This window comes from Balaenoptera borealis (assembly GCF_965194805.1).
Source record: "Balaenoptera borealis genome assembly, chromosome: 12".
NCBI classification, from domain to species: Eukaryota; Metazoa; Chordata; class Mammalia; order Artiodactyla; family Balaenopteridae; genus Balaenoptera; species Balaenoptera borealis.
This window is the reverse complement of record NC_138869.1, coordinates 103,180,107-103,193,764: the sequence shown is the minus strand read 5'-3', so window position 1 is coordinate 103,193,764 and position 13,658 is coordinate 103,180,107. Positions and strand designations below refer to the sequence as shown.

The 13,658-nt window shown below is 37.4% G+C and overlaps 1 protein-coding gene across 6 annotated transcripts in view; it reads left to right on the top strand.

Annotated features, from left to right (window-relative positions):
* Positions 1-13,658, top strand: part of LOC309608222 (uncharacterized protein) — a 278,913-nt gene that overhangs the window by 214,825 nt on the left and 50,430 nt on the right. The window lies entirely within an intron of this gene.

Sequence of the window (13,658 nt, the reverse complement as noted above, 5' to 3'; positions counted from 1 at the left end):
CTACTCATTTTAAGACTCAACATAAATGTGACTTTCCCTGTGGAGTCTTTCTTGACCTGCCCTTCTACCCCATCCTCACAGGAAGGGTGATTTATATAAAACACATAGCATAATAAGCCCTTAATAAATGTTGTTCCCAGGCCTGTTATCCCTCTTACCTATCTTATCGCTCCTTACTCTCACTGTTGTAAGTTTCAGCTGGCAAGGCCTCTGTCTTAGATGTCTTCTGTAGGAGAGGAAGCAAGAAGAAGTAGCTCCATTACCTATTCGCTGTGTTACTTGGACACGTTCAGAATCTGTTTTTACTTCTCTAAGTGGGAGTTACTTGTGTAACTGACCTGCTGTGTATAAAGCAGTTGGCACATAATAGGTGATTACTTTTTAAATACGATGATAGTGGCACCTCTATGTTAATTTCTACATGGTTGGGTTGCTGCCTGTCACTACATTCGAACTCATCAAGGCCTGGGATCGTACTTCATGTGTTACTGTAGCTCCGTTACAATCGCAGCTATGGGCTGATCACAACTATGGGATGACTGCATGCATGCTTGCAAGTCCTTCATTCTTTTCTCCAGAAATACTGCATCACCGAGGGCTCGCAGTGGCTCCAGCTCACATCCAGAGCTCCCTATGCTTATTTCCTCAACTGAGCATCTCTTCTAAGCTCACACCACCCTCTGGCACTTTTGTATCCTTGGTGGCTCTTGACTGTGCCTAAAATTAAAGTGAGAAGGTTTAAAACATTCCCCATATTTGCTTTTATTTTGCTTCACTTCCTCCCCTAAGAGGGATCTCCTTTTTGGTTCTCTAAGCAGTGTTTATATATCTAACCATATAAGATACCTTCCACTTGATGAAAAACTAAAGTTTTGGTGCGAGTTAAATAATAGTCTGCAGTGGACAAATACAATTCAAAATAAAGGAAGAAACCCCAGGCTGGGACTTCCCTGGTGGCACAGTGGTTAATAATCTGCCTGCCAATGCAGGGGACACAGGTTCGAGCCCTGGTCCGGCAAGATCCCACATGCTGCGGAGCAACTAAGCCTGTGCGCCACAACTACTGAGCCTGCGCTCTAGAGCCCACTAGCCACAACTACTGAGCCTGCATGCCGCAACTAATGAAGCCTGCGTGCCTAGATCCTGTGCTCCACAACAAGAGAAGAAGCCACCACGATGAGAAGCCCGCGCACCGAAACGAAGAGTAGCCGCGGCTCGCCACAACTAGAGAAAGCCCGCGCACGGCAATGAAGACCCAATTCAGTCAAAAATTAATTAATTAATTTTTTAAAAAAACCCAAAAAACCCAGGCTGACTGATTACCTTAGCTTACTGTAATAGAAATTAAACTTTTGGAATGGATTCGTGCAAAAGAAAAAAAAAATTTTGTTTGTTTGTATTTGCATTTTATGTTGGTGAGTTTTATGAAACTGTGGCTTTTAGAACAGGGTGATCACTAATCTAGTGGGAGAATATGTGCAAATGAAGAAACAAAATATTGTCTGAGAAAAACAAGGACATTTTGAAAAAGATGTTAAATACACAGTTTGTCTCTAGTTCTGAAGTGTTCATTTCCTTGAATCGGGTTGTACATTTTGGGGATGTCAGAATGTCTTTTGCTTAAGTGGAATTAATGCAAGAACTGGAGCCCTAAAAACCTGGGTAGTTTTCACTTGCATGTTTTTTGTCAAAGTACTTGAGCTGATTCAGTTAATTATGCCCCCCCCCACAGAGTTCCATTTTCATCTGAACCCACATGGCAAAGCAGTAAATGATACGTGCAAATAAGGATCCGCCTCTGGGGAAAGGCTTCTTAAAGGCATGCCTGCTCCCACTTTGTGAGTTGCCAATAGTGTGCTCAGCTAGGTTGCAGGGCTGCGACCCCATGAAAGGGAACTTGTCTTCTCCCTTTTTTTTCCAAATATTAGTGTCAAAATATTCCATTTTAAATATATTTGAATACCAAGGCGAGATGTGACAAATGCATTTCTACTAAAATGAAAATGAAAGATTGCCTATTTCAGGGATTCTGTTGGAAGTATATTCTGTTCTATCTTAATAATGCTGAAGGATATATCAGAAGGTCTTTACTTCTACTCAGGTGTCATCAAAACTCAAGCAAACGTCTTGCACTGGGATCAAATCTTTCTAGCTATTGTTGCATTTCAATTAAAATTATATTTTATAAAAAAGGGATAGAGTGTATTTAACCTCAAAATGATTCTTTATCCGCTTCTCAGTTGGAGAAATATTTTTCAAGACTCAGAGTTTTACACTATAAGAAGGAAGAACTGAATGCTAAATGAATACTTTAAAATATGGTTCCTGGGTCTTTATTTTAATTTTTGGTTTTAGGCAGCACGTCTAATCATGACAGAGAGCCTTCTGAGTTTTAGGGGTTTTTTTGTTGTTGTTGTTTGATTTGCAAACTGATATAAATACCACAGTCCTGTAGGAATTTCTCTGGGGCCCAATATCATTGAATTTCAGGTTAGAATGCAGTTCAATACACAGCACATGGCATAATGGGCTCTGGACAGGTGAACTGCGGTTCAAAGCCAGCTCTGCTGCTGGAGAACTCTGGAACCTGGATCAATCTCCTTATCTGGGTTTCACTTTTACCATCATAAATGGCTATACTAATGCCTCCCTGGCAGACTGACTCTGAGAATCAAATATTTCACGGTACATGAAGATCTTCACCTGTGCATGGCAGAAAGTACTGTAATACAGTGTGGTCCCCGGACCAGCAGCATGAACATCACCTGGGAAATTGTCAGAAATGCACCTTCTTGACCCCGCACCAGACTTACTGAATGAGAAATCTGGGAGCAGGACCCAAATATCTGTATTTTAACAAGCCTTCTAGGTGATTCTGATGCATGCTCAAGTTTGAGAAATTGCCACAGTGTATAATGAACTAGATAAGGACATTTACTGACTCAGGTAAACAGCAATTTAGAATCATCCTAGAAACTCTTTAAATAAGGTGGCTTGTACTTTTTAAAATGTCATAATGGGAAGAACAATCTTCTTTATAAATTTAGAAGCTACAGATATGAATAAAAGTAGCTAATAATTATTGATAGCTTATTATCTTCTAGGACTGATGAGATTGCGTTACATACACTAATTTGTTTATTTAACTCTCAAAACAGCCTCAAGAGAGAGGTGCTATTAGCAGCTACACTTGACTAAGCAAAGTAAAGGGATTACAGAAGCTGACCCATCAAAATGGAGGTGGGCCTCTCACTCCACCAAATTTCACAAACCTGACATTTAACCACAATTAGAAAAATACTTGAGGAAATCAACCTGATTCTAGAAGTCATTATTTTGACAGAATTGTTGAACAGACATTCACAATTGTATTCCATTTTTTTAAGTTTCTAATTAAAAAATATTAAACAGCCTTGAGATATAAGTGATAGATATAAAAAATACACGTGTTTGATGTGTACCATCTGATGCATTTGGACAGATGCATTTACCCACGAGGCCATCACCACAGTCAAGATCAAAGAGACGTCCATCACCTCTGAAAGTTTCCCTGTGCCTCTTTTATGTTTGCTTTTGCTTGTCTTTGTTGTTTGTTGTTGTAAGAACATGTAACACGAAATCTACTCTCTTAACATGTTTGTTAGTGCACAATACAGCATTGTTATTGTATTCAGCAGAAGGGATCACTTCTACAGATACAGTCTTCCTCCTTAGGCTGTGTCATAGAAACCTTCCTCACCTTCCTTCTGGAACTTATCAGTGGTGTATGCCAGTGTTTATATCTACACACACACAAATATGTATTTATGTATGTGCTTTTACACCTATCTGCATATGTGTGTATGTATGTATAAACTTCTTGAGGGTAGAAATCACATTTGTCTTATTCATCCTTTGTAGTTCAGTGCTTAGAACACTGTCTGGCACACAATTCTAATTCAATAATTACTAATTTAATCAATGAATGAGTGAATGAATGCATCTCTGCTGGTGATGGTAAAAAAAAAAAATATCAAAGATTTACAGCTTTAGAAACCAGGATCTTTTTTTTTTTTTTTTTTTTAGTATATGTGCTGCCGAAACGAGCACAGGATCTTTTTTTGAGTACTATTGAACTGAAGAAATTGTGGCCGAATCTCTACTTAGAGAGCAGACACATTCACTTTAATATTTTTAACATTAACATGGCCAACAAACCCACAAGTTATTAGATCAATGTGACATTTCATTCAGCCATTAATCATAGAGACATAAATATTGAGGTTGAAAAGAATCTTAGAGAACATCTAATCTCTCCTTTTGCAAACTGGGAATTTGGGCTCGGGAGTTAAGTGACTTGTTCAAGGTTAAATGCTGGTTAGAGGTGAGGCTGGAAGTGATGCTGAAATCAAGGTCAGCTGATTCCTAGCTCAGCACTGTTCTCACTCTAGACTGTCTTAATATACTGGCACTTGGCCCTGAGTTTGGGCATGTGATACGTGAAATGCAGTTAATAATACTTTTCTACAATATCATATTTAGTACAACTTAAAAGTACAAATGGAATGTTCTTCTAAACTGGCTTTGCCACTAGCAAGCTGTGTAATCTTCAACAAGTTACTTTAACATCATTGTGCCTCAGTTTCCTCATCTCTAAATCTTAGAAAAATATTGGTACCTGCTTCCCAAGATTGTGATGAGGATTAAAGGAGATGAAATATGTAAAGTGTTTAGAACAGTGCCTGGCACATAGTAAGCTCTTTGCAGATGTTATTAGGTCATATTATTTTTGGGAGGAAAGTTTGTCAGATGGCCATTTTCTTTTGAATTGGAGTGATGAACAGCTACAAGGAAAGCCTAGCTGAATGGTGAATTTTCATAGATGGCAGATGAGCAAACTCTTCCTAATTCCCATTCAAGACCAGACAAAGGAGTAATGCTCTTTCTTACTCACTTATTCCCACCTGACTTGGTGAGCTGGGATATTCCTTCATGTTACTTGTTAAAAGTGTGTGACTTGGACACATGTGAATAAATACAATTGAGCAGGCTAGATGGAATGACCTAAATTCTTACCCAAAGTTTTGGATTATAAACACAAATTCCATTTGAAATGATCAATCCACATAAAAGCAACCCGCATGTCCAACATTACATAGTTGATACCTAGAGAAGTTGTAGATAGGTGTGCAGTTTACAATGAAGAGAGGAAACAAAGGTGAACCTTGCTTGAGAAAATGGGTATATTTCTGAGAACTTGTCAACAAATTAAATCTTTTTTTAAAAAAATCATGGTTAAGTACTTCTGGGAAACTCTTCATTTACCAAAAAAAAAAAAATCATAGCAGAAATTCATTCTGTAATTTTCTCTCTATTCTGAAGGCAAATCTAATTTAATTTGGAAAGATTATGAAGGTACTTACATATAGCATCATATATAATATGTAGTATATATATATATTATTCATATAGTGTATATATATGTTTATTTGTCTGTGTATATATACACACACACAGGTTTGGGTTTGTGTCAAGTTTAAAATACGCATCCATGCCGACTGCAAAACAAATTCCTTAAGTGAGCTGAGGCAATGAGTTCATGTTATTCGCTGATCACTAAGCAGTTAGATTTACAGCAAACATAACCGATTGATCAGAATTGGCAGCAAACAGACTAAAGCACTCTGGTGGCATTTGCCATCACTGTTAAATTCTCCTTCATTAGGCGATTTTAACTATTTAAGCCATTTACAGGATGGTCAGTGAAAGGCATTCACATCAGAAGAACTTCTCGTAAAATGGAAAGTATATTTGGAACACAGAGTGGTTGGTCAGAATCAGGCTTAATTCTTTTTCTTTAAAAAAAACAGACAAAAAATGAGGTTGACTTGTTTGTTTGCTTTAGGTTTGGATTCTGTGTAGAAACTTGATTTCCTTTTGAGAACCCAGAAAAATGCACACTCATTTCTCATAGGACCATCATGTTTACATTCCAAGGCAGAGAGAACAGATCTTTGTTGAAGGCTGCACTTTACTGCACCGGCACAAAATGGAAACTTGAAAATTGGTTCTGCAGCTTCCATTAGGAGAAAGGAATTGTCAATTATCCATAATTAATATTTACTGAGGACTCACAGGGGTTGTAGCAGGTATGAGGGAATGTCAAGCACACCCACAAAAGTTATGTTATTTCAAGTTAAATATAGATTTGACTGCAATGTTTTCCCACTAGTACTATATTTTTTCATTCCTTTAGAAATCTAGTTATATATTTTTAAAGAAGGGTTGACTGTATATTCTTTAACTTGTTTCTCTTTTACTTCTCCCTGCGGCAAAAAGAAGCAGCGGCAACAAAAATAAAACTTTTTATGATCCTGCTGAATCAAGATACTAAAACATGAGTTAAATGAAGAGGTGTGGTGGTTTTAATGAAGAAAAATAAAACGATTTAAGCGTTGCCAGGTGGAAAATGAAACAATCTCTTTATATGGAATGTGTAGAAGGGGATGAGGTACACAGATACCTGGGAAGGCAGTTTCCAGTGTCAGGAATTTTTTGCTGGTCTTTGATCTGCAGTCCAATTTCAGTCTCGGTCTAAGAGAAAAAACAAAGATGAAAACTGTTACTTGTTTTAATGAAAAAAATCTCAGTGAACCAAGGCTGACTATGGAAAAACCATCCAGGAAAAAAAGGTGTTGATTCAAACAGCAAACAAACCTTACAAACAAAAATCAGAGCAAAACAAAAAGTCCCCCTCTTTCTCACACAGAAACCAACATTCTAAATCAGCAGACATTTAATGTGTTGTCCATCCAAGGTTATACTATTATTTGATATCCTCTGTATACCTTTTCTTTTTAATGAGTAGGGATTTTATATCTTTTGGGGATTAGCCATTGGTTCTAGCTGATAATGTTATTATTAATGTAATTCAACTTCTAAAATTATGTTAGCAGTCATCTGCCTATGGAATACGGCCGATGGAAATGTTTCCCACTGCCATTTTGCTGTTAGGATATATTCTGACTTTGTTGCAAGGACTGGTTTTTACAAGTGATATTCACATGGGTAAAGGAAAAGACCTCTCTTTTTGTGCCCTAGGGCACATAAAGCTGACTTGGGAGAGCACCCTTTGACTCTCCCAAGGATTCTGGATAAAATAAGGCCTGTTAAAAAAATAGCTGCCTGACTCAAAAATATGAAAGGGAAATCTTGAGTTGCCAGAAATGAAAAGGATATTCAGATTCAGAGAAAAAAAGCCATAGTTTGGGTAGGGTGTTTGAGTATCAAGCTGGATGTTTTTCTTAGGTGTTTGGATTTTAATACCAGTGAAGACCAGGATCGAAGCCACTCTATGGAACTGGAAAGGGCTATTTTATCTTTTAACTGGGATCAAATACTCAATCTAATGTGTAGGGAAGTATCCTGGAAGCCATACACCCACCTTTAGTCACTGATGGAAACAGAGTACCCTGGAAGACACTGGAACTTCAAGCCCACAGGTGAAGAGGTTCAGGAATGTGGCTAAGAAATTAAAACTCTAAACTAAAACTAAAACCTAAAGCTAAAAACCAAATGCCACCAATAGGAAAATCCATACTCTTGGGACCACAGGTAACAGAGAAATCTAAAAGGAAACAAATAATAATATTAAAAATGTTCATAGATGAAGGGATAGACACTATAAATGTTACAGAAACAGAGAAAGCAGATTGGAAAATGAACCAAATAGAACTTTTAAGAGTAAATTTAAATTAAAAGATTAGAGTGAAGAATGTATTAAATATATTCCTTTGTGTGTGAGATGGGTGGGGGAGTGGAAACTAAGCTACTATTTAGTGTACAGTGATGCCTACCCAATAGACCATTTTCCCAACTGAGGATTTTCTCCTTAATTCTTTATAAAATTACATAGGCAACAAATGTGTTTAATTATTTATTTCTTTTATTACCCTCAAATACTAAAAACTCTCATTTGTCATGATTTCAATATATACCATTATTTCAAAGGGTAAAAAAGAGACAAATAGAAGTCAAAAGATGACGGTTCTATTCTTTCTTCTCTCTTCCGCTGCCAGGTGTCAGTTCTGGGGTTTGATTTTGTCCTACTTATAAGCTGTTATTTCATGGATACTCACAGAAGACATGAGACTCAAGGGTCAGAGACAAAGGACCCTATTACAACACAGCAGACAGCATGAGCATCAGTATATTCGCACCAGTTCTCCGTTACCCCCAAGTGTCACGGGGTGATGCAGAGGGCCTAGACGTATGCCTGCACATGCGGTGGGTCGCGTTACAGGAATGGAACTCTAAGCTCGGGGAACCCAGTTTTGTAACAAGCAGGGAGCAATTCTGCTCTTTGTCCTGAAGGGGGGTGCTACTTCATCCCTCAAGGCTTCTCACAGCAAACACGGCCCTGTGAAACAGCCTTGGTAGAGTGGGCAGAGTTTCGCACGCTCAGCATACCCAGCAAGACGTGTAGGACCTCAGGAGACCCATAGGGGAGAGTCTCCCACAGCGGGAACATCGCTTAGCCTCTTACATTCTCACTGCCTCAGCTCCCACGCTGGTTAAATGAAGCAATAGAAATCAGATACCTCCAAGATTGGATCGGCTCTGATATTCTATGAATCTCTATCGACTAAAGGTTTTGTTCTGACATAAAAGACGTGTTCAGACTGGGAATAACATCTCAGGTTTCTGACTCCAGTGCAGAAAGTAGATAAGCATTCATAAGATGGCAGATCTAGTAAGAGGAAGGGATCAGATATTTTAAAAACATGTTAGTGCAACTAATTAAATCACAGCCATGAAGAATTGAATCACAACAATTAAAAACAGTAAGTGATACATTTATTTTAGTATCAATTGTGGTTTGGATGTATGTACTCTGATAAAATACTAATATTATTGAATATTATTTCCTTGGGGCCTAAAGGCTTACCTATTAATTACTTTGATTAGTCTATTTTGCTTAATGTGGGCGAAAAGAATAACTATTTCAGTTTGTGATGCTAGGCTTATCCCGTGTTTTTTGTTGTTGTTTTTGGAAGCTGTTTTGTATAACATATTCAATTTATTTCCTTATAATTATGAAGCTATATGTTTACACCATCATCTTTTGCTTTATTTATATCCTTTCTGATGACCAACTTCAATTGTCATGATTTAGAAAGGCCTCACAGTCTGGAGAAGAAAGCTTTGGTTGTCCTGTATCACATACACGTACCCATGTTTCACCCCTTAATACCAAAATTGTCATTCTTTCCTTCAATTTGATAATTCACTAGGACCTGTGTTATGATGAATTTCCCATAGGTGCAAGGTGGTCCCTTTGTCCTGATCTTCTTTGAGAGCTGAGTGTGATTTCTTTATTCCACAAGGCTAGGAAAACATGCTCAAGAGCTTATTACTCATAAATTCTTCAGACATTGTTTTTCTGCTTCTTTCTAATAAGCAACTGAAATAAAGCAAATCTCCTGACATATCCTTGTTCTCTTCTGCCCATTTTTATAGAAAAGGCTTCTGCACCACTCGCATTCAGATCTATATTGCAATCAGTGTTAAACACCTCCCTCTAAAATGACTATACTGTATGCAGATTCCTCTTTCCTGCTCTTTTTCTGTTCGTCGTCGTTTTTTTTAAGGCACATACCAGCAGTCTGCTCTCACTTCCCTGAATACTCATTTTGCTCATAGGTTCACTCTAAACAACCATAATGTCGTTTTCCCTGGATATCAATAAATCTGATATATTTTGACTATCTTGCAGGCAATAAATATCCTTTTACAAAGTGCATTTCATGAATTAGCTCAAATTACATTTGGGCTGCCACAGGGAAAGTTTGCTACAACACAACACTGTATTTAACTTCAGGGGAGAACAAAACTTCTGATTCTCTCATTAAAAGTAAAGGTGAAGAGCCTCATTTTTTCTTTAACAAACATCAAGCCATTTATTTTTATTTATCTGTCACTTTTATTAAAGGGTTTCATGGTGATGTATGTTTCTTGAACTTTAGGTGTGAATCAAAATGAGCCTTTGTGTTTAATAGTGTATACAATACATCTTTTAGATGGTTTATTGTCCACCATTGATTATGAAATATTACAATGAAAATGAAAAATTGGGCAACACTGGTACAAGCTGTGGCTTTGGCATGCCTTACCTTGCTTCTTTTTATCTCTGCCTTCTCTTCATTCATTTGATGTTTTCTGCCTCACCATGATCATTTTAGTTGGTGGTACTGTGATAGTGAAGTTATTTGCCAGTTGGAAATATAAACCTTGCTCCCATTATGATTTGTTTTACTACAGAAGGGCTTAATAATTTTTCTCTACTCAACTTTTTCTACCTGTGGCAACCAAGATAGTGTTATGAGAAATTCTCTTACGAATAAAGTTTAGCTTCTGAATCTGGGGGCAGGGAGTAGAGTCCTGCTCAGCTAAGTCACTGATTTCTCTGGTTCATCTTTTTTGATAACTAGAGCCCTCAGAACAAAATGGTAGCCAGCAGGCATTTCCCAGAGAAGAGGAATTCAAAAAGGAGTTATCCATGATGTAGTAAGGACTCTTAGGAATTCGTAGGCCTTTTATAATTGGTGTTTTCTCTCCTCTCTCACCATGACCCTTGTATATAAGGACAATATTGGGCCATCACACTGGGATGAATCTATCATCTCCTTCTAGACATGGTAAAAAGCAAGCATAAAAATCTTGATGGATCTTGTTACAATTCAGTCAAAAATTGCATACTGTGTGTTTTTTTCCCCAACAAATTAATGAAAATTTGTTGAGAATCTACCATGTGAAAAACACTGGGCTCCCTGCTGAAGAGGAATCTAAGTGCATGTAATGCATGGTCCTACCTACCATCAACTTTTCCAGGCATGGGAGGAGGGTCTATATAACTAGTTATGCTTGAAGATAGTCCTTCTATTCTGGGAAGAACAAACCAGTTATTTGGGTATGAGACTTTATATAATTGAAGCTCTTTGTTTAAGAAAGCAATATTCACAGTAGAAATAGCTATGCGTTCTGATCTGACCATCTTTAGCCTCTCTTGCATGTCATTTTAAAAAACAGTGGTAAGCAAAGCTTGAAGTCACAGGATTTTGCAATTGGTCACTGATAAGATTGAATGTTATTATGAGGACATCATTGGGGAACTTTTGCACAAACTCTTGATGACTTTTTTCTGGTGTAATATTGAACAAATTTGGTAGTGTCTATTCTTTTTCTATATCTGGAAGAGCTTGTGTAAGAATAAGCTTATTTCTTTCTTACATGTTTGGAAGAACTCACTGGGAAAGATTTCTCAGCCTGGGTATTTCCATTTAGGAAATATTTTAATTGCAGACTCAATTTACTCATAGATACAGGACTATTTAGATTAGCCATTACTTCTTGTGTTAGTTTTTTAAATGTGTTTTTCCAGGATTTTATTTCATCAAAATTTTCAAATTTATTGGCACAAAGATGTTCACAACATCCTATCTTTTTAAATATTTTTTAATATCCATAGGATTGTTGCGATGTCCCCTTTTTCATTTCTGAGGTTCGTAATATATTTCTGTCTCTTTTACTTTATCAATCTTGTCATGGAATTATCTCTTATTTCTTTTATTTTCTTTGGATCTAGTTTTGTGTACTCTTTTCTGCTTTTTAATATGAATACTCAGATAATTGTTTTCAGCCTTTTCTTTGGCTATCATCAGAAATGCATTTATATGTGTTTTATACTACAGTAAATATAATATTTATATCCAGATATTTGTTATGTAGTCAGATACTGAAATACAATGAAATATATATTTACTTACATATTTATATATTATATATGTTTATGTATATTCTATGTACTTATATTTTATATAAATGCATACATTAACAAAGAAAAGACTGAAATCAATTATCTAAATATCCATATTAAAAAGTATTATGAGACATACAAATTTTAAAATATGTAATATATTAAAACTGTGCTATGCAAGGGGCCCTCTTCTCTTCCTCTGTCAAGGACTGAGTTGCTTTGAGCCAAGTTGAGGTTTTGGTACGGCTCTTTCTAACTCTGGCCCACCCTGTCTCCAAGGGTTAGTCTTCCAGAGATGGGGGTGTTTACTGGGGTCCCCAGTTCCTTGCTGGGTTCCAGACTACAGTATTTATTTCCTAAGCCCTGAAAACTGCTGAAAACTTTAGCTGATTTTCAGAGTGCCTCAGCTTAAATTCTTATTTATTTTTTTAATTTAATTAATTAATTAATTAATCTTTGGCTGTGTTGGGTCTTCGTTTCTGTGTGAGGGCTTTCTCTAGTTGCGGCGAGCGGGGGCCACTCTTCATCGCGGTGCGCGGGCCTCTCACTGTCACGGCCTCTCTTGTTGCGGAGCACAGGCTCCAGACGCGCAGGCTCAGTAATTGTGGCTCACGGGCCTAGTTGCTCCGCGGCATGTGGGATCTTCCCAGACCAGGGCTCGAACCCGTGTCCCCTGCATTGGCAGGCAGATTCTCAACCACTGCGCCACCAGGGAAACCCTCAGCTTAGCTTCTTAACCCCTTGGCTCACAGCTGGAGAATTTGGTAAAGGCCTTGAGGAGAAGACCACAAAGGTTGCACTCACTTCTTTACCTATCCCAGTTTCTCCAGGATCTTAGTCTCTCAGTTCTAGGGTGGTCCGAACCCCAATTTTTGTCTGTCCATTACTGTGAGACTGATAAATACTCTGCTGACCTTTTTGCCTCCTGGCCCAAATCTTGCACTCAGATTTTTAACCTTTTACCCAATATCAAGAAACCAGCAAATCCCCCAAGGCGAAAAACAGGTCAAAGAAGTAGGCTCATCTCTCCTGAGTTCCCTTCTCCCCAGCCTCATGGCCTCTCAATTCCTGGTTGTCTCAGCAGCTCTGTGATGACTTCAGACTTAGAGCTTTGTGTTTTATCTGGCTTCTCTCATTGTTCTTAGAGGGGGTATCCTTGTACTGCCATGTGCGCAACACAACCCGTGGTAGGAACCCTGGCATGACTAACAAAACGTTTTACTCAGCTTTTCTGATTGGTATTTGCAGTGTTAAGACCCCTTTTTAATCAATAAAAGGTGATTTTATGATCTTTTAATTATAATCTGGATGAATATTGTGTTGCACAAGGTAATGGTGAACATATATTGTCTAAGTGTATAAACAAGAGTCTAGAAAACTTACAAATTTCAAACATGATATATCCTCTCATTTGTAAAATTCCAATCCATAAGTATATATAAAACCATTCTAGTTACAGAACTAATTTCATGATAACAAATTTTTAGTAAAAAGCCACATATAGGCTTTCTATTTTGGGTTATTATTAAAACTATATTATCATTGACAAGCTGCATTTCTATTCCAGTGTCACTTTTAATAAGCAATATTGTATCTCAATCATTACACATTTGCTATGTTGATATACAAATTATTTATTCATGCTATATTAACATGACAAAATAGGAATAATATAAGGAAATACCCACTTTGATCCCTGACTCCTAATATATTAATCCATTAAATCTACTTTGCCTATGCAAATGAGGTACTTTTCACAAGCTCACTGACAAAACTTGGGAGTCCCAGAAAAGTGATAATGGGGAAATCAATCAGATTTTCAAACCAGTTAGATCTGAACCTGAAATTTGGAGGTTAGGCACTA